This window comes from Mus caroli, chromosome 1 (assembly GCF_900094665.2).
Source record: "Mus caroli chromosome 1, CAROLI_EIJ_v1.1, whole genome shotgun sequence".
Classification (NCBI taxonomy): domain Eukaryota; kingdom Metazoa; phylum Chordata; class Mammalia; order Rodentia; family Muridae; genus Mus; species Mus caroli.
This window is the reverse complement of record NC_034570.1, coordinates 111,857,458-111,879,853: the sequence shown is the minus strand read 5'-3', so window position 1 is coordinate 111,879,853 and position 22,396 is coordinate 111,857,458. Positions and strand designations below refer to the sequence as shown.

At 42.4% G+C, this 22,396-nt stretch overlaps 1 protein-coding gene across 1 annotated transcript in view; it reads left to right on the top strand.

Annotated features, from left to right (window-relative positions):
- The first annotated feature begins 14,786 nt into the window (after positions 1 to 14,786).
- Ptpn4 (protein tyrosine phosphatase non-receptor type 4) overlaps positions 14,787 to 22,396 on the top strand; it is a 179,109-nt gene continuing 171,499 nt past the window's right edge. Inside the window, exon 1 of the mRNA XM_021161817.2 lies at positions 14,787 to 15,395. The gene's annotated coding sequence lies outside the window, so the exon portion shown is untranslated. The remainder of the gene's footprint in view (positions 15,396 to 22,396) is intronic.

Sequence of the window (22,396 nt, the reverse complement as noted above, 5' to 3'; positions counted from 1 at the left end):
AAGGACCTCAAGGACCTTTACAGCAAAAGAAGAGATAAGTCTATTGAAATGGGGTGAAGAATTCTCTCACAAGTAGGGAGAAAAGAGAGCACTTCCCTGCAGCTGTGAGGACCTGAAAATCATCATTTTGGCCTTTGCCTATATATGTGAGTGGTAGACATAGGTAAAGCCCATAGGCAAAGCTGCTGCATTTTTTTTGGATTGCTGGTTTACTATTGCTGGATTGCTGTTGATGGATTGCTGGATTGCTGGTTGGAGATATCCTGATGACAAAGATTGGGTTTGCCCTAAGGAACCCAGTGTTCTGAACATCAGGAAGTAACCTAGAGAGAGACCTAATCCCCCTGCCCCTCTAACCTTCTTCCTCTCCTATCTAGGGATGGAAGGGATTAGGGTGGAATAAGGGTTGGAAAGGTGATAGGTATAAGAACCCAATAAAGCCGGGCAGTGGTGGTGCTCGTCTTTAATCCCAGCACTTGGGAGGCAGAGGCAGGCAGATTTCTGAGTTCGAGGCCAGCCTGGTCTATAGAGTGAGTTCCAGGACAGCCAGGGCTATACAGACAAATCCTGTCTCGACAACACTATAACAATTAAGAACCTAGTAGACTTAGTAAGCATTGACATAGACCTCGCCTAGGTGACCCACTAGAAGCTTTTCTTTACCTCCAGCAAAAGTTCAGAGATAGAAGTGGAGGCGCACTGAAAGCTGGGGACATATGTCATAATAACACATCAGGTTTCCAGTATCTCACATCTAGGTGATTGCAACAGACTTTTGAATGTCTTTCCCCTGCACCTCAGGCACAGAGCAGAGCTCACTCCACATCACTGATCTTGTGGCATGGGAAGGGTGTGGGTGATGTATCTGATTGGGCACAGACACCCTGCAGGGGAAGATACTGTAACCGCTGCAGCTGGTCTACCAGGGTGAACCTCAATCTAAATCCAATCTCTCCTTACTCCACACCATGAAATTAATTTTTCTTAAACCACTGGCTTCATGGTCATTCTCCCTTCTTATACCCATTCATCACGCCACAGTTAATGCTCATGCACTCCTGCATTATTATGACAATAATCCATTGTAACACTGTAACCAATGGTGTAGTAACCAGTACTACACCACCAGGTACCTTTAACAGGCTCAGAAGTTAGCCACATCTCCTACTGTGGAGGAGATGGAAATAGAACTAGAGAATCCTTTATTTGGGGCTGATGAGATGGTACAACAGGTTCAAAGTTCAAAGGCTCTTGGACAAGCTAAATTCTATCCCCAGGACTCACATGGTGGAAGGGGTGAACTGATTTCTGAAAGCTGTTCTCTCGCCCCCACATGAGTGTCACACCATGGCATGCACACCCGCACCCAAAGAAGATAAATAAATAAAGAAAGAAAGCGTCAGACACCACTCCTTTCCTTTAGCTGCACCATGTGACAATCTGAGGAACTGAGAGTAACTGAAAGAGTCACTATACCATGGGGGACCATGAAGCCTGAAAGTCCCCCAGTGAGGGTGGGACTGCTCCATTGTGTCATCAAGCTATGGGTTTAGATAGTTATGGGTTTAGCAGTTGAGACTTGGAGGTGGGGGATGGGGGATCATGCAGAAGTCAAGGTGAGGGCTGGAATCTAAAAAGTAAACAAGAGTTTGGCAAAGAAAGGGGATTTGGGTATTATAATCCAAAGGGCAGGACTCTATGAGCTAGTGAGATGGCTCAGCAGATAGATACCTGTCCCCAAGCCTGCCAATCTGAGTTTGATTCCTGGGACACATGGTAGATGAATTCCTAAAAGTTGTCCCCTGATGTCTATACTTATACTATGTGTGTGAACACCCGCACACATAAACACAAGGCGCACAAATAAATATCATTTTTGAAAAACAAAGATGGATAAAAATCAGCTTAGGACAGATGAGGTTATCTGTGGTCAAAATCTGCACAAATACAATTGACAGATACATTGCCAATAAAAACTTCGAAGTCACCAAGTCTATCTAGTCAAGGCAACTCTGTTTAAAACCAGAGAAAGCTTAAAAAGGAGGGCCCGAATTCAGTTGATCCCTGAGAACCCTTGTGGCAGGGGGCAGAGAAAAGCTGGGCATACTGGTGTGAACTTGTGATTTCAGTGCCAGCCTGGGATATTTATCAATCAATCAATCAATCAATCAATCAATCAATCAATCAACCAACCAACCAACCAACCAACCAACCAATCAATGGTGGATGATGCCTGAGAAAAGATACCTGAAGACTTGTAGACTTGTCCTTGGTTCTCTGTGAATATATTCTCTCTCTCTCTCTCTCTCTCTCTCTCTCTCTCTCTCTCTCTCTCTCTCTCTCTCTCTCATATAAAATAAAATAAAATAAAATAAAAAAAAAACAAAGTTTGGGCCTGTGGGATGCCTCAGTAGGTAAAAAGACTTGTGGCAGAGCCTGACAATCTGAGGTCAATCCTCAGGACTTATGTGATAGAAGGAGAGAACTGATCCCCACATATGTCCTCTGATCTCCAGTCACAAAAATGAGCCACTTGACGTTGGTGCTGGCAACTGAGCTTTAGTCCTCTGCAAGAACAGTGTATACTCTTAGCGCACTGAGGCTGGGATGGGCTCTGTTGACTTAAGTTTGCCTGGTGTGGAGAGCACTGGTTTGGGACCTCAACACCAGTAAACCTGACTTGGTGGCCCACACCTGTAAACCCAGCAAAGGAAGGTGAAACAGAGTGAACCAGGATCAAGATTCGCCTCAGCTCTATAGGAAGTTCCAGGCCAGCCTGGACTACATGAGATTCTGTCTTGAGAAAACAAAGATTAGAACAACACCAAAATGATCTTCAAAAGTCTGGTATATGACAGACCCAGAGCCTGCTCAGTGTGTGTGTTGCTCTGGTAAGATCAAAATTTGGGCTCTGTAAAACTCAGGTCCAACGGTCTTGTAGCTGCCAAGAATGCTCTGGTGAGGAGTTGGCAGGCCTGCTCCACAGTGATTACCACTCTTAATCATGTGTATGCGTGGAGGTGTGTCCAGGTGCCCAGGGATGCCAGAGGTCAGAGCCCCTGGAAAGGAAATTATAGATAGGGCTGGAAACTGAACTCTGGTTCTCTGCAAGAGCAGTGCACGTTCTTAACCGCTGAGCCACCATCTCTCTAGCCCTAGACTTGTTCCTTAAAGACAGCGAGACCCACCTTGTGTCCCACTGACCTCATTACTTATGTTTGACCATCTCCCCTGTCTTCTCCTTGGCCCATTTCCATAAAGAAAGTAATGAAAGCAATCTAACTCAGTGTGCAACCCTGTTAAGTGTTCTGCCGGAGGTCCATGGATATATGTCTCTCTCTCTCTCTCTCTCTCTCTCTCTCTCTCTCTCTCTCTCTCTCTCTCTCTCTCTCTCTCTCTCTCTCCCTCCCTCCCTCCCTCCCTCCCTCCTCTCTCTGTGTGTGTGTGTGTGTGTGTGAGAGAGAGAGAGAGAGAGAGAGAGCTGAGAATAAGCAGTAAGAACCTTTTAGAGAAAGTTATCAGTAATTGACTTCTATTGACTCTAATAACAAAAGATGATTGGGTTTTATCAGATGCCACTGCCTTTGCATTTCATGTATGGTAATTCATTTTTACTTATATTTTATAAAAGGTTCACTGCGGATAGAGATAGGATTCTGCTACTTGCCTAGCATACACAAAAGCCCTGCTTTTAATCTCCGGCGCTGTAGCCATGTATGTCTGTAACCTCGGTTAAGTGCGAAGAGGACACACGGTGAGAAGTTCCAGTTCATCCTTTGCTACAGGGCAAGTACCAGGTCAGCCTGGGCTAAGATGACCCTGTGTCACAGCAAGTACCAGGTCAGCCTGGGCTAAGATGACCCTGTGTCACAGCAAGTACCNTGGGCTAAGATGACCCTGTGTCACAGCAAGTACCAGGTCAGCCTGGGCTAAGATGACCCTGTGTCACAGCAAGTACCAGGTCAGCCTGGGCTAAGGTGACCCGGTGTCACAGCAAGTACTAGGTCAGCCTGGGCTAAGGTGACCCTGTGTCATAGCAAGTACTAGGTCAGCCTGGGCTAAGGTGACCCGGTGTCAGAAAAAAAAAATCAGTGAAACAAACAAAAAGTATAGGGTCACAAAGGATCGGTCCGGTAGTTGCAGGATAATTGGAGGGTCATGGTGTGTTTTACATGGATGCTGTGTGGGAATGGTACCTGTCCAGATGGAAACTCTGCTGCACAGTAGAATCTCCTGGGTGATGGGGAAAAAATCTACATTGATATTCAGAGAAGGAAACCTCAATGGTGTGTATAGCTAGCTCAGCTGTTAAGAATGCTAATACAGATTCCAGCACTCACGCTGAGCAGCTCCCAAATGCCTGCTACTCCAGCCTCAGGAGCTCCAGCACCATCTCTGGCCTCCAAGGGAACTGCACCCACGTACCATCCACACATACACAAATTTTAAGAAAGGGAGCCTCATTTGTTCTACCATGGTTGGTTAAATGAGAGCAGGGATTGATTGTGGTGGAGTGTCTGTAGTTACTAAGAACACCTAGATATTGCTAACAAGCAGTCGGGGATAGCAATCTTCAACATCACTGTGCCCAATCAATGTCTATAGGTTGAATGTGCCACTGAAGCAGGCCGGCAGCCCTCGGCAAGTGCTTATTGTACACCAGAAGCATGCCTGACAGTGCCTTTTAGGTGCTGATCTACATGATACAAACATGGGCAGAGATTTTCCAAGCTTCTGTGGAAAAGGTCAACACATAAAGAGCCCAGACCAATAAACCTCTGGTGTTGACTTACAGTGGCATTTACATGCAGTGGAGGGATGAGGCTTGCCCCTCCTCCCCATCCCATTTTCAAAGAAAACTATGTAACAACAAAACCTCACCTAATAAGAAGGAGATTCCTTAGGTTGCTGTCTTCTAAGTGCTTAAAGGATCCCTGGATGTCATTCAAGGTCCCTAACGTTGTCTTAAGGATCTAACCATCCTTCCTTCCTTCCTTCCTTCCTTCCTTCCTTCCTTCCTTCCTTCCTTCCTTCCTTCCTTCCTATCTCCCTCCCTCCCTCCCTTCCTCTCTTCCTCCCTCCCTCTTTCTCTCCTCCTCCTCCTCCTTCCTCTTCTGTATTTTTTTTTTTTTTTGAGACTGGATCTCATACAGCCCAGTCTGTGCCTGAAATCACTTTGCAGACAAAGTTGACTTTGGTCTAACGAGCATCTTGATTCTAATTCCTGCTCCTTTGCACCATTGGCTTATATGGGGCTCTGGAGTCAACACAGGGCTTCTTGCTTGTTGACAAGCATTGTATCCAGTGAGCTACATCTCCAGACCTTCTAGCATTTATTTCTCTTCTTCGTCTTCTTTTTGTTGTTGTTGTTTTTGTTTTTTGTTTTTTTTGGTTTTTTGAGACAGGGTTTCTCTGTATAGCTCTGGCTGTCCTGGAACTCACTTTGTAGACCAGGCTGGCCTCGAACTCAGAAATCTGCCTGCCTCTGCCTCCCAAGAGCTGGGATTCGACCTCCATGTGGAAGCCATGCAAAACAAAGGAGCACTGTGCATGTGGTGATGTACTTAGTCCAGATGTGTGGATCCCTGTCCTCCATTCCCAGCTCTGCAAAGAAATCAACCGACAAATAAAAGATGAAGAATCCACTAGTCGTTTGCTCTCTTTCTGTGGCTCACCCCATTCGTTTACTTGAGAATAATGGAATGGAAATTTCTATCTCAGACCTTGGTCTAGGATATGATGAAATAATGACTTGAGAAACACCATGACTTTGTCTTCATCAGGTTTTCAGAGTCATTTGTGAACATACTTTTTCTTCTAATTTGGGTTGTGTGTGTAAGGGGTGCATATATGTGAGTGTCTGTGCCTGTTTGGGCATGTGTGAAAGTCAGAGGTTGACTTTGGGCTGTGTTCTCTATTGCTCTCCACCTTATTGTTTGAGACAGGCTCTCTTACAGAACCTTGAGTTTGTCATTTTGGCTAGACTGGCTAGCTGGCTGGCCAGCAAGACCACAGGCTCTTCCTGTCTCTACCCACCAGCACCAGGGTTACAAAGGCCTATCTCCATGCCCAGTTTTTTGTGTGGGTATTAGTGATCTGAACTCAGGTCCTCCTGCATACGTGTCAAGCATTTTACCCACTGAGCCATCTCCAAACCTCTATTTATTGGTAGTCCCTTAGTCCCTTCAAGGGAACACTCTCACATATTTTACCCTGCAATCTATAAAACTCTCACAAGACCATGCTTATCATTTGTGTAATTCACTCTAAGATTTTCTTGTTTATTCTAATTGTTTCACTTTTTTTTTCCTAAAATGCAGGTCATGTATAGTTCTCCAAATTGATCCCATAAACTAAGTCACAATCTTAAGAACGGAAAATATTCTGAACATGGTGGCACATGCCTTTCATCCCAGCACTTGGAATGGAGAGGCAGGTAGAACTTTGTGAGTCTGAGGCTAGCTTGATCTAAATAGTAAGTTCTAAAACAGTCAGAGCTACACAGGGAGATACAGTATCAAAACAAACAAACAAACACCAAAACAAACAAAAAACCCCAAACAAATAAAAAAGGAAAAGTCTTGTGTGGTGTTTTGAATAGGATTAGTCTCCACAGGCTCATATATCTAACTGTGTGGTCAGCAGGGAGTGGCACTAGTTGAGAGGGATTAGGATACTATTGGGATTGGCCTTATTGGAGTAGTTGTGGCCTACTTGGAGGAAGTGTGTCATTGGGAGTGGGCTTTGGGGTGTCAGAGGTTCATGTCAGGCCCATGTCCTTTCTTTCTGCTGCCTGAGGATTCAGATGTAGAATTATTTGTTAGTTCTCCAGCACCACGTCTGACTGAGCGCCAACATGCTTCCCACCAGGGTAACAATGGACTAAACCTCTGACACTGTAAGCAAGCCCCAACTATACGTTCTCCTTTATAAGAATTGTCATGGTCATGATGCCTCTTCATAGCAACAGAGCACTAAGACAACTTGTCTGGAGGACAGGGCCTACCTCTTATCTATAATCCCAACATCTATAAAGTACTGAATAATGTGGGATTTTAAATGAATAGTAGGTTATTTGTATTATTGTTTAATTACAAAGACTTAGATAAAGGTTAAATGGCTTACCTTTTGCACATCAGAGTCTTCTAAATAAATGTACCTATACACATTATATTCACATTCGGGGAGCAGATAAGACATTAATCTTGCATTAGGGGCACTATATATGCTGTTGATGTAATTTAATATTTCAGTCACAATCTGAGGTTCCCCTATTTTGAAATCATATAATTAAGTATATGTTCATATTGGGGCCAAGAATTGACCCAGTGGGTTAAGAGCATGCACTACTCCTATAGAGGACCAAGTGCATTTCCCAGTCCACATCCAGCTCCTCACAACTTCCCGTCACTCCAACTCCAGAAGATAGGGTACCTTTTCTGGACTCCACAGGCTGCACTGGTGTGCACACACCCACACACAGATACATTCACATTATTAAAAATAAATTTACAATGTTCATTTTCGAAGTCATTAACCCTCTCAAATATTTAAACGTATAAACTAGAATGATCCCGGACTGAATAGTGGTGAAGACCCTGGCACACAGAGCAATGGCCACTCGGGTGCCTAATCATTGGAACCTGTGATTATGTGCGTTACACAGCAAAAAGGACTGTAAAGATGTAATTAAGTTGAAGACTTTGAGATGAGGAGCTTATCCTGAGTCACCTGGCTGGACCCAGCACAACCCAAAGCTCAGCTTGTTCCCTCCTTTTTATTCAGTTTGGCACAGCAGTCCATGGAGTGGTGCCACATATAGTTAGGGTAAGTTTTTACAACTTAATTAATCTGGCATAGTTATTCCCTCACAAATATGCACAGAGGATTGTCTCTTAGGTACATCAGGGTCTTTCCATTGGACCCAGAGTTGGAGTATTAGGGATAGACTATCTGAGGGTTCTTCCTCTACTTTTCAGAGATGGAATTACAGGTGGGCCTCCACACTAAGCCAGAATTTACATGGGTGTTGGGGGTACAATGTACAATAAGATGAGTTCATACACACTCGTGTGTGTGTGTGTGTTCAGGAACATGTTTGCATATGTGTGTAGAGTCCAGAGGCCAGCCTTTGGGTGTTTTTCCTTACAATAGCTGTCAACTCTGTTTGTGAGACAAGATCTCTCACTGGGACTTGAGGCTTGCCAAGTAGGCTAGGCTGGCAAGTCGTTGAGTCTGAGAGATGTTAATGTCTCCAGACTTCCAGAGCTCGGATTACAGGCACACACCATCAGCTTTTTTGGTGGGTTCTGGAGACTGAGCTCAGGTCTTCACGCTTTCATGACAAACACTTTACCAAACAGAGCCAGCTCCTCAGTACCAACTGCCTCTTAGTAATTTCTAGCTGTGTTTTCAGACAGGGTCTCCCTCTGTATCCCCGACTGACCTGGAATTCAATATGTAGACCAGACTGTCCTCAGACTCACCTGCCTGCCTCTGCTTTCCAAGTGCTGGGATTAAAGGTGTGTGCCACCACATCTGGACATCCCCATTTTTTTTTTTTTTTTGTGACAGGAATGTATTCCTGACGGGCTTCAGATTCACTATGGATCTGACCATAAGCTTGGTCTGTTCTCATGTCCCTCTCTCAGGTCTGAGACTATAGGAATCCACACGCCATGCAGGTTTTACACTGTGTAGTGAACTCAGGATTTTGTGACTACTATGTATGTAAACACTTTATCAACTAAGCTACACTTGGTTCCATCCAATTATTGACCCAACATGTGACATTTTTGTTTGTTGTATTTTGTTGTTGTTGTTGTTTATTTTGTCAAAGTTTTTCAAGACAGGGGTTCTCTGTGTAGCCCTGGATGTCCTGAAACTCACACTGCAGATCAGATTGGCCTTGGACTCTCAGGAGTCCATCAACCTCTGCTTTGATATGCACTGCCTCAGCATGGGCCACCACCACCAGATCTGATGACACTGTTTTTGTTTTTAAGCTTTAAATTCTTTAAGTTTGCTTGGTTTGTAGTGCCTGGCTTTAAGTTAGGTATGAAGACTACAGATAGTTAAAAAGTTCAAATCCCTTCATCCCCAAGCATATGGCTAAGGGAGATAGATACCCAACTGAGGTCACTTGTCAGAGACTTGTGTGATACTCATAATCATTTGAAAGTCTGTGTATCATTTTTTTGGCATGGTGTGTATTTGTGTGTGTGTGTGTGTGTATGTGTGTGTGTGTGTGCATGTATCAGTATACATTCACGTGTGCAGATGTACATGCATGTGACAACCTTGGGTGTCATCCTTAAAGAGTCTATCTGCTATAGTATCTTTTAATGGGCTGAAGTTTACCAATTAGGGTAGGCCGGCTGGCCAATGAACCTCAGAGATCCACCTGTCAGTGCCAGGGTTATCGGCATAGGCTACCAAACCTAGCATTTTGTGTGTATGGGGGTGGGGTGGGGGTGGGGTGGGGTGGGGTGGCTTCTGGATTCCAAACTTAGGCCTTCACATTTGGAAGGTAAGCACTTCACTGAATTAAACATCCCCTGAGTCCTGAAAATCCATGTACCATGTATGCTTCACCTCAGAAGCTTAGGCAACAAAATTAAGTCATTTTAATATAGGTGTTTTAAAGTTAGATTTATATCGTTTTGAGCTGTCCCAGCAAGTGGGGTCTAATTTTCCTTTCTAGTCACCGCTTTGGCTACCCTCACGGACCTCAAGGTGTCTCTCTTTCTCTCCTGGCACTGGAAAGCAAACCTAGGCTTTCACTTTTGCTAAGTAAGCTCTCAACTACTGAGCTATGTGCGTGTTCTCATTACATTTATTTTGAGTGTGGGTGCACATTTATGCCACAGAGTAAATGTAGAAGTTTGGAGGACAAGTCAGGGGAGTCTATTTTCTCCTTCCACCATGTGGGTTCTGGGCTAGAACTCCAGTCATCAGGCTTGGTGGCAAGGGCCTCTCCCCAGGCTGCCATCTCAGCTTCTGAGCTCCTTCTCCTTCCCCGTCTCCCTCGGTCTCTGACTCGGTATCTCTATTCTGAGATAGGGTCTCACTCAACTTCTCAGCCTGCCCTTCAACTCATCCTACACTTCAGAAGTTATGGCCTGAGTTTGTTATCTGGAGTTCTGTTACTCATTTATTTTGAAGAGGTTCTTCCAAGTCACTGATGGTAGGGTAGCTTATGAGTCAGCTATAATACCCAGTCAAAGACTCTCCAGCCCTGTTGGTGCGTGGAGCCACTGCCAAAAACCAGGAGGCTGAACTTGGCTGTACAGGAAGAACAAACGCCCATTACCTCCAGGGCCTAGCTACCCGGGTTACAAGTCTTGCCATCAGCTACCAAGTCTAAAAGGCCCAGTCATCTTTGTCTGCCAACTAATTCCAAGTGAGGACAGAGCCCTTGCTCTTAATCTCTCAAAGCACAGCCAAGGGCAGACTGCAGACACAGGGAAAAGTCACAGTCAGGAGCAGTGTCTGCCAATATCCAGTAATGTTTGCCAGTTCTAAGGTGAAGAAGAAGAAGAAAAAAAAGAAGTTTTGCAACTTCCAACTGTTTAATTATCTTAATTATGTTTCTTAGGTACAGGATTAGATTAGGTATAAGATATGTATTCATAAGGTTGCTATATCTATAAAATGTAAGCAATATACAAACTGAACCAAAAAGTGTAAAACTCTATTACTATTATGTATGTAAGATGACAGATAATGTTTTGCTGACATGAAATTGTCTCTTGGGATGGAACTCACGGCTATGGTTATAACTAGGGCCAGATGTAAAGTCAAATGAGTGCTTGGTTAACGGGGTTATCATCAGATCATTCAGAAGAGTCATGGAAACACATGAATTGTTTTAAAGAATATAACTTAAATGAGAGCAGAAATGTAGTTCTCTCTCAATGAGAACCTGCAGGTACAGGAGCACTTTGTCTGCCAAGTCCACACAGGGCCCCAGAGTCTCTTGCTCACCCCAAATTCAGTGAAGTAAAATCTGCATTTTAAAACTAATTCTTGTAGCAGAAGATGACCTAATCGGACATCATTGGGAGAAGAGGCCCTTGGTATTGCAAAGATTATATGCTCCAAATACAGGGGAATGCCAGGGCCAAGAAGCAGGAATAAGTGGGTTGGGGAGCAGGGCGGGGGGAGGGTCTAAGGGACTTTCGGGATAGCATTTCAATTGTAAATGAAGAAAATATCTAATAAAAAATTGTTTAAATAAAAAAACCTCCAATTCTTTTCTTTTCTTTTCTTTCTTTCTTTTCTTTTTTTGTTTTTTTTGTTTTTTTTGTTTTTTCGAGACAGGGTTTCTCTGTAGCCCTGGCTGTCCTGAAACTCACTCTGTAGACCAGGCTGGCCTCAAACTCAGAAATCCGCCTGCCTCTGTCTCCCGAGTGCTGGGATTAAAGGTGTGTGCCACCACACCCGGCTAAAACCTCTAATTCTTACATTTAAAAATGTACCATAAGTGTATGTTCGTGCACATGTGTGCTGTGGTGTGCACGTCTTGTGGCAAGTCTGTGGATGTCAGATGACAACTTTCAGGAATCAGTTCTTTCCTTTCACTATGTGGGGTCTTGGGGTTGGACTCAGGTCATTACGTTTGGTTGCAAGTGTTGAGCCATCTTTGCCAGCCTAGAACCTGCATTTTAAACAAGATGTCCAGGTGGTAGATATAGAGATTAAAATTTGAGAAGCAGGCTGCAGAGATGGCTTAGTGGTTAAGAACACTGACTGTTCTTCCAAAGGTCCTGAGTTCAAATATCGGCAACCACATGGTGGCTCACAACCATCCGTAATGAGATCTGACGCCCTCTTCTGGTGCGTCTGAAGACAGCTCAGTGTACTTAGATATAATAATAAAGGCCAGGGACCAGAATGAGTGAGCTTGACTGGAGCGAACAGAGGTCCTGAATTAAAAATTCCCAGCAACCACATAATGGCTCACAACCATCAGCACAGCTACAGTGTACTCATATACATAAAATAAATAAGTAAATAAATCTTTAAAAAGAAATTTGAGAAGCATGAACGTATTTCCCAGTTCATTCTTCATTGAGAAATATGAAGATGGGGCATGGTCTAAAGTTTTGTTTTTGTTTTTGTTTTTTTTTTTGAGAGGGTCATATGTAGCCCAGGCTAGTCTCAAACTCATCACGTAGTGAGAATCACTTTGAATTTCTGATCCTCCTGGTTCCATGTCTTGAGTGCTAGAATTTCACACATGGGTCATTATGTGGGGTCTTACGCTGCCCTGAAGATTTAACCCAGGGTTTCACGCACTTAAAGCAAGCATCCTACTAACTGAGCCACGCAGCCTCTAAAGCAACCCTCCACTTCCTCTTCCTATCTTAGACAATCCCTCGCTCCTTCTTTTTCAGGGATGCAGGGAGGTAGGTGTAAGATGAATGTAGAATTTTCTAGGGATGACAGTGAGTGCTGGTATGTTAAAGGGCCCATCTCGGTGATTTCCACTATGAAGGCTCTGTTTGGGAAGTTACTCTGTTTCCGTGAAATATGCAGAGTAGGCAAACACATAGAGACAGGAAATAGATTATGACTTGGTAAAGGACTGGGGAGGAGAAAATAGAGAATGACCAGCAGGCAGGGGATGCCTTTTGGGGATTAGTGATGATTAGTAGTGACAGTCTTGAGGTAGAGTCAGGGCTGATGGTGGCACAGCTGTGAATGGCTCACCACGCCTGGCTTTTTACATGTGCTCTGGAGAATCTGAACACAGGTCCTTGTGCTTGCTCAGCAAGACATTTACTGACTGACTTTTCTTGCCAGACTCTATTTCAGGTATTTTCTTGAAACCCTACTCACCTGTGATTCAAAGGTTTTGTTCTTTCCCTGCCTTTATTTTCCCCTGCTAGGCAATGTCCTCAGGCATTCTGAGGGCTGCAGAGATGACTAAGAGGCTTTGGCTTAGGTAATAGCAGTGATCAAATCACGGACTATCAGCAATACCCACACAGGGCTGAGGATTGTGTAGTAAGACGAACATTGTGAAAAGCACTAAAGGGATGTTTAAACCTAGAGCCATCTGTGTTGCAGAAGGAAGAAATCATTACTTGGTGCCTGACTCTGGCGAATTCTCTTTGAACTTTTGTTCAAGGACGGATGAATGCTGACCCAGGTGAGATAAGAAGCATTTTAGCAATGCCACGAACAAAGGATTTCAAAACGGAGAGCTGGAGGAAAGAATACAGACTTAGGGAAGAACGAGTGATCGTCGGCTGGAGCTGTCCTGTCTCACTTGGGTTCTGAGACAGGGTATCATGGAGCACAGGCTGGCCTGAGACTTTCTGTGTAGTTAAGGATGTTCTTGAACTCTTAATCCTCCTGCCTCAGCCTCCTATGTGGTCAAGTGTCCATCACCAGCTGGACAAGAAAGAGTAGGAGCAGAATGGGAATAAGAAGAAGTTAATATAAATTATTGTCTTTCACAGTTTTGAACAGATTTTCCTTATCGGTAAAGTCATTTTGTCAACATGGAGAAAAGAAGCTTTGTAGCATGTGGGTGTTGGGCACTGAGGACCTTGTACATATACTGGGCATGTGCTCTCTCCTGAGGCCCTTGAACAAACCAACTATTTATATATCTATTTATCTATTTTGGTTTTTCAAGACAAGGCTTCTCTGTCTAGCCTTGGCTGTCCTGGAACTTGCTCTGTATATCAAGTTGGCCTGGAACTCACAGAAATCCACCTTCCTCTGCCTCCCAAATGGCAGAATTAAAGGCATTCATCACTACCACCAGGAAAAACATTTTTATAAATATGGTCTCTAGTGACAGAGATTGAGATTAAGATCTAACAAGAACCCTGGCCACAGAAAAGGGCACCCCCCCCCAAGGGGGTAAAAACGACAAGGACTTTTGAGGTGGGTCCAAGGATAAAGGAAAGGAATTTGCTGCCAAGTCTGGTTCAATCCTCAGAACACACATAGGATTACCAACTCTCAAACCTTGTCCTCTGATAGACAGACAGACACACAGACAGATGGGCACACATATTTTAGGTGTATACAAAATACAGAAACAAAAACTAAAAACAAGCAAAGAGGAAATGTGAGGGTCCTCCCAACTTACCCTTCCTTCATTTGATCCTAGTTGAGGTCACCCATTCTATAGGAATGTTCTATCATCATCAAGTTTGTATTACCCAGAAAATATTAAGGGTATACCCTCCTCAAGGCCATGGTATGATAATACCAACCCTCATTCTTAAAATGATTGAACTACTTTGATTTAAAAAGCAGTGTTCCTTGCACACAGAAAGCACCTATCCTTTGTTTTATCCATGAAACGTCTTTTGCTTAGGCTTTGTTTTCAAGGGCCTTATGTTTAGGAGAACTGATTGAAAACTGCACTTCAAAGCCTATACCCTCTATTAGCACTTAGTTGGGACAACCTGATGCCAGATTTCCCCACTCTGTGCTATTGCCCCTCTTTTGTGTCCCTAGAGTCCGTCAGTAGGTATTTCTTAGAAGAGGGAGGAGGGGCAGAACTGACAGTCAAGGAACCAATCGCTGCCTGGCGATGAGGTGTGGACATAGAGCCACGCCCTCCCCTCCCAACCCGCTAAATCCCGCCTCTCTCGCACCTGTGAGTACCAGTGCTTCTAGGCGGGCGCCCGAGCTCCAAAACCGGGTAGGAGGCGGGAAGGAGGCGGAGCAGGGGGCGTGGCTTCACCTCTCGCGAGACCGCCTCCTGTTGCCGAGGCCGCCGTTCCGGGGCTCTGACTGGTCGGGGGCTGCGCAGCCGCCATGTTCGGTTGCTATGCTGCGGCCTCGGAGACGGGGTGTGCTTGAGAGAGGAGGAGGAGACGGAGGAGGCGGTAGAGGCGAGGGAGGAGGAGGAAGGAGAGGAGGAGGAGAAGGAGGAGGAGGGTGACCGAGGCTCTCCTTTGCACTCTCACACAGAGCCGCCTCCCTGGAGTCACCGGCCGCCTCACGCCGCGCGCGCTTCCCCGCTCCGCGGACGCGACATTGTTCTTTTAAGACTCCCGGGAGCTGTCAGAAATCGGGGCTCCGGGACTTGAAAGAGACTTGACTTCGGCCCGCGGCTTGCGGGGACCGCGGCACTTTCGGGGCGCGTGTGAAGGGATTAGCTCATCTCGCCGTGAGGTGCGAGCGCGCGCCTCCCCGCGCACGCCAGTCCCGCCGCAGCCCCGCAGGATGACGGGGTGCAGGCGGCCCGCGGCCGTGGTGCGGCCGCTGTGGCGGCGGCTGTTCTCGGGGCGCTGAGAGCGAGCACCTCGACGCGGACCGCGCGCCTCTTTTCCCCGGCCGCGAGCCCGGGGCCTCCTGCCTTTTTGTATTTGGATTTTTTTTTTTCTTTCTCCAGCCGGGAGGACGCGGCTGTGATAACGAAGGTAAGAGAGGCGCTTGGGGCGGTCCTTTGCTCGGCCTGCTTGGGCCCCCTTTGCAGGTCGTGGGCGCGCACCTGAAGCTCGCCGGGCCGGGTGGCCAGACTACCCGATCGACTTCCCTTTTCTTAGTGGGTCCGAGCACTCGAATCTTCCTTGGGTTTACAGTTGAAATCTACTAGGGATGAGTGCACGGGAGAAGGGGTGGAATAGATGCGGAGATGAAATATTCCTAAACTCAAGGTAAGGCTGGAGAATCTTCAGTATTTCATTTGTGGGATTCTTTTTTCTAATTGTTAATGTTAGGTTAATTGACTCATATAAGCATCTTTATTTTTTTCCGCACGCGGTAGGAACACACACTTCCTTCCATTGAACTTGAAAGTCTCTTGTGACTTGCTAGTATTATACTTGCTTTTAGGAATCTGTAGTTGGGCCCAAAAAGTTGAGATGTAGAACATCTGAACTTAGATTTTTCATGCTGCTTTGGAATCGTCCCTACCTTCATGATGTTTAGATTCAGTGTGAGTCTGTAGTCAAGAACAGATCGGTGTTTGTGGGGTTTTGTAAAAAGTTAAGCACAGTCATTTGTGGCTTTCTGGCTTTACATTTTTATTTCGGTGTCAATGTTTGTTTTATAGTTACTTACAGGAAAAATGGAGCGTATGATTATCCTTTGTGGACAGGAACTGTTCTTACCAAAGCGTAGACACCTCAATTGTACCAGGACGATTTCTGGAAATCAGTTCAATACAGAGATTTAAGAAAAGCTAGAATGGTGTGTGTGTGTGTGTAGGTAGGTAGTTAAATGCATGTATGGATGCATTTGCTGGGGTTTCTAAAGTAATGGAACAATTTACAGTTTCACTGATAATCCATATCGATGTTTCCCTGAAACTTATGTCAGAGACTTTATGTTTGGCTTTGCATCACAGAGTGACATCAGTGTGGACAAGGACTACGTAGAGGGTTTTAAAAACTGCCTGTTCCAGGAGGACTAGTCATACCTAACTTTTGGAATGAACAATTCAAGAAATACTGAGTGTGTGACCAGATCTTGGGTCCAGATGAAATAACACAGTTATTTGGTCACATTTAAAAGATGGCTATGGAGGAAAAACAAGAAAAGCTAATGTATCTGACTTGTAAAGTCAGACTAGAAGACTGGAAGGACAAATACGGCAGCCTTCTGAGAACCCTGGGTTTGTGAACCTAAGTGTGTCAGAGGGGAAAACTTGTTTTCCAAAAGGGGAGGGATGACCTTAAACAATCATTCAGAGTACCTAGTAGACTATAACCTAGATATATTATTTAAATCTCGAATTTGAGGATTACAAATTTGATACTCTTTTAAAGAAAAAGCCAGCTTACAAGGAGAAGCTTAGGAGCTGTCTAGAACCATTTTATTCACTCATACGATCAGTCATGCCACCTTTTTTGTCAGAATACATTTCTGCTCCAATTACCACAGAAGCTATTTTTGTGTCTCTTCACATTTTTATGGCATTCTTATCTTTGTTCATATTTTGTCATAGCACATGTTCATGAATGTGATCTTGGTTTCTAAGATCTACGTAGTTATGTTTGTACGTGTACGTGAGTACATGACAGTGTTTTGTATTTACCGGCTCCTTAAACATTTGCTAAAAAGATTGTTTTAAACACAAGGAATCATCACTGGTTTAATAGTTTTTCTTAATACTGAGTTGGTTACAGTTTGTTAAGGTAGAAGATCAGAGATTCCTCAAAAGTAGTAACAGATGAGTGAGTATATGAGGTTCTTGTCTTGGGTTCCTTATGGCTTCTAGGTGGTGGTAAATTGTGTCAAGTCTTCTCTCCTCCCCCACCATGTCCTAATTGAGTAGCTTTAAAACGTTCCTAGTAACATTGTTGCTTTAAATTTATGACACTAATTTCTAATTTAAGCTAGGCATAACACCAGCATCTATTGAACACATTTGCTAAAAATACTTTCTGGGTCGGATGTACTTAGAATGCAGCCTCAGGAAGAACTGTTCTAGTGTGACCAGTTGTGGATATTATTTTTTAAAAGAACTTTAATAAAATAACAGAATCTTATTAATTAGATTTTTATCAGTTTAGGCATAGGTACCACCTTTTTAGTATATAAAATGAGACAGTAATAAATTTTTGTGTGATAGCAATAGAAACTTTTTTCAGATTTTAAGAAAACTTATGTGAACTCTATTGATTCTTAAGTACTCTGGTTTGTACACCTGAAATGTTTTAATTTTATGTATTGCAAATAGAGTTATAAAATGATGTATAGTGTGGATTGTTATTTATTTAGTATTTATGGCCTTTCCTTAACTCTGAAGGGGAGACCAGTAGTTAGGTTTTTGAGTAAATTATCTTTAAGGAGCAAAATACGAATTAGATAATTTAAAGGAGACGCTTATTGAGAGTACTTCTTTCCTCCGCTGAGAGGTTTGTTGTTTAAAAGCAAGAAACCTTAAAAAGCATGTAGGAGTCTAGTCTTGTTTGGTAGATGTTTAAGAGCAAATGGTTTAAAGGTCTGTTTGAATTCTTCATATTAGGAATGCAAAATTTGTGAATTTGTTAGGAATGTAAGTCTATGCAAATTAATGTAGCTAAATAGACATTGTTACTCATCAATGAAATTTGCTTATTGATAGAAATATACTGGTTTACAAACTGAGCTGAATTTTGGTATTTTTTCTGGATTTTTGCACGTAACAAAGTTTTTAAATGATACAGTTCAAAAATGTCAAATTTACTGGCTCAGTAGAAGCCTTAAAGATTAATTTCTGGAAGTTGGATTTTTTTGAGGGGAAGAGGCCAGTAAAGTACTGTAGAGAAACATATTGGTATGTTTCATGTAATGTTCAATTAGCACAGATAGTGAGAAGGAATGTAATGAAGAAGTAATATAGAATATTCTTTACTGGCATAGAAGAACAGTTGTCTAGAAATTGTACAATTTATTTTATAGTCTTTGAATGAAAATTCAGTATAGTCATAAAATATAAGGGATGTTTATTATATTCACAGTTATCTTTTATTTCATTATTCCCTGGTAGAAACAGTGGAAGAAAGGTATGAGTATTTGAAGAAATTGGTAAGAACTTAATGCTTAAGAGGAAGGCATTAATTTGGGAGGCTCGCTTATTTCTGTTTTCTCACAGGAGGTTCTGAGGAGTACTAGACAAAAAGAAGATCCAGAGGGGAAAGACTGTTAGTATTATCTGTTGAGTTCCAGACAGTGTACATATAAAAATGTTATTTCACTTAACTATCAAGTATACTCTTAAGGTGTGTTTATTAGTTCACTTGTATGTCAGCCTTGTGCCATTTGCTCCTGTCCAAGCAGAATTCAAACCATGCCTGTCCCACCCTAAAGCTTGTTCTTTAGAGCAATGCAGTCCAGTTAAGTTTTCTGTAGTGATGAAATTACTTTGCCCTCTCCCAAATTTATTGAAGTATAGTTGACACATATGGGGGAAGTATTTTTTCCCTACCCTGTTAGATATGGTAGCCATTAGCCATGTGTAGGGTGTGGACACTTGAAGTGTAGGACCGATTTATGTGAAAGACTGAGGTTGATGTTGCATTTTGTTTTAGTCATTTAAGTTTTTAGCCAAATGTGGTTGCTTGTTACATGGTCTGAGTTAGCATAGCTTTAAGATCTTGCTTCTGAGGTCTGGTATTCCGTCTTCCATGGGTTTACACAATTTAATTCTTGAGCTTCAATTTAACCTGTTGAGAAAATGACGGGATTACCAAGGCTCTGTTTTGCTTTAAAGTTCAGTAATTTCTTAGACCACACCAGTGGCATTTAATATTCACAAGCATTATTCTGAAGGAGTTTTCCCTCCCCACTGCGTTCATCACTCATATAAAGACTTTATTTTTGAGAAGAATATTTCTGCACATACTCCTATACACAGTTATTTGGTGAAAGCACTACTTTTTTTTTTTTTATCTTTTTATTTGTCTCACACTAGCCAAGGTGATGCTAGGTAAGTGCTCTGCTATTGAACTACATGTTGAATAAAAACTGAATCTTTAAAAATCCCATTTTTTTTTTAAGATTAACAACTTTACAAAATAGAACTGTTGTACATGACAGTGGACTCATAAAGCAACAGGAAAGAAAAAAAAATCCTTGCCATTTTCCCATGTAAGATATATAGCAGTTCCTATGAAATTAATTCTTAACCTGTTTGCTGGGCTTTGAAAACTTTCCTCCTGGTTTGATCTTACCCTAGTTCTTATTCTTTCTTAAAACACAGCATTGCTTTCCCCTTCACCCTTGTCTCCTCAGTTTATACATTTTTTGATTTTTCAGTCCATACCTTTTAAGTATTTCCAAGAACTCACTTTTTTTGCTAGATAATCCAGTCAAAACGATCTGGGTCTCAGACCTGGCAGTAAGTACCTTGGGGGTAATGTATATTTGTTTAGATATAATTTTGTATATTTTTCTTATATCAATTTAAAAAAGTTTTCATGTGTGTGTTCACATGTGTATACATGTGTGCGTTATAACCCATGCAGGTTCATGTAGAGGCCAGAAGTCAACATTGTAATGTTTTTTTCAGTCCTTATTCCCCTTTATTTTTTCAAGTTGGGTTTCTTTTTCTGTCTGGTTTTTTTGTTTTGTTTGTTTTGTTTTTTGAGACAGGCTTTCTCTGTGTAGCCCTGGCTGTCCTGGAACTCACTTTGTAGACCAGGCTGGCCTCAAACACAGAAATCTGCCTGCCTCTGCCTCCCCAGTGCTGGGATTAAAGGTGTGCGCCACCACGCCCGGCTGGGTTTCTTACTAATCCTGGACTAGAGTTTAGTGGTTCTGGCTAAACTGACTGGCTGGTGAGCTTGTTTCCCCTGCCTCATGCTTGGGTTACTGTTATATGTCACCATTTTCAGCTTTTGATAGGTGTTGGAATTAAAATTCAGCACCCAACTCTGAGCCATCTCCCCAGACCCTCTTCCTCCCTCCCTTCCCCTCCCCACTTTTTGTAAGTTTTATCTAATAAGTATAAGAACTTTTAAAACAAGAGTTGTTTCTATTGTTTCATGAGTTCAGCTTCTGTTCAGCAATTTTTTTAAAAGAAAGTTGTAATTAAAAAAAGATTAGTATTTACTCCAATCACCATTTGAATTGATATTTTTGTTTCCTTCCAGGCAACAGTCCCCCCACAATAACCCCCATTTGTGTGTATTTGTTAAAGTTTTGTGACAAAGATAGAATTTGAATACAATATATTGGAAACATTTCATGGTGCGGGGTCTTCAATATAAGAAAAAGATCACAGACTTTGGAACCAAATAAATGAGTTTAAAATCTAGTCTTTTATAAAAACCTTGGCAAATTATATGACCTTTAAGTTGATTTTTTGTTTGTTTGTTTTGTTTTTGAGACAAGGCCTCATGTTGTAACACAGACTTTATACCTTGAACAAATACATTCTTCCTGTCTCTGGTTTCTGAGTGCTAGTGTGGCTTTGAATTGTTGTAGAGTACTAAGAATGTATATATTTGAAGCATCTAGGATTATGCTTTAAGTAAGTGGCAAGTGGCATAGCCACTTTTTCTGTTTTATATTACCATGTTCATGAACATAATTTAAATGATAATTCAAACATTCAGATGACTTACTGTACCTAAAACATTTGCCTGTGGTTAGCCAGTTTTTTATTTCCTCAGTCTAAAACTAGAGGGCTGGGGTTATGGTTCAGGATTATCCCAAATATCTCTTTTGCAAAAACAGACTGTAGATGTTCTTATTTTGGAAAAAATAGTTATACCTTGTTTTAATTATTACATTTTTGAAAAATTTGTCTTATTGGGGACTAATGTGGCAAACATTCCTTTACATGTTAATCAAACATTTGAATTTCTGATATAGTGGCAACAGTGTTATCTATAAAGGTAAATATAGTTTGATACTTTCCTTTGAGTTCAAATTCTAGGCTGATTGTACATGTTCACATACACAATTTAGAATGACAGTGTATTAGGATCTGGGGGAAATGAGAATTGGCATTTGGATATGGTCTTGAAGGGTGAGTTGGAACTGATCAGGGTAGAAAGAATAGCTTATATAAAAGTCAGACTTGTGAAAGGGTATGTAGTATATTTAAAGAAATGCAAGTTGTCTGTTATATATGTGCATCTCTGAGTGGGCATAGTTTCTTGTTCCTATGTGTGTTTGCTCTGGTAGGGGATGGAACCGGGTCAGAAGACTCTTGTGCTTGGGCAAGTGGGGTCATATTTAGACCTTTAGAATGCATCTTCCTGTTGAGCATGTAAGAACTTGTAGGATGGTTTTGTTTGACTTTAAATCATCTCTTGGCTTATCCAAGTGGTAAAATGATTGTTTTATTTATTTGATGTCAGGTTGAGAAAAGTACGGTTTTAGAACCCACTCCCCCTTGGAATCTCTACCATGTCATAAAAAATAAAATGAATACCAACTCCTAGAGTAAGCATAAATTAAGGTCATGCCAAAGTCTTCATCTTTTTTTTTTTCCTTTCTAAGACAGGGTCTCACTGTTTGGCTCAGTCTGATCTCAAACTCTTGGCAGTCCTCCTGCCTCAACCTTATGGAGGCTGAGACTGCAGGTTTGAGTTGCTCTGTTTAGCTCAAAGATCTTTTACTTTCTCTTTTCTATTCCCACTACAAGTACTTAACTTGTTCATTGTTTTCTTTGTATATGACTGTGTGAATATGTATGTGAAATACCTTTTCATTTTCGTACCTTGTAAATTGGCATTAGCAATAGGCAGCGGTTATAGATACTTGGATAAGCAAATAAAATTTAAGTATAGGTTTTAGAAGTATGGGTTCCTGATTTTAGAGTTAATGGTACCAAGCTGTATAAGGGTATCAGGGAGGCAAGAATGTTGTTATAGTGGTGTAGGTGAGGTATGAAAAGAATTAGAGATGGGGAAATAAAGAATGATAGTATATTTAAACATAGGAGAAGGAGGAAAAAAATGAAGTTAGTGCTAAGATTTAGCCT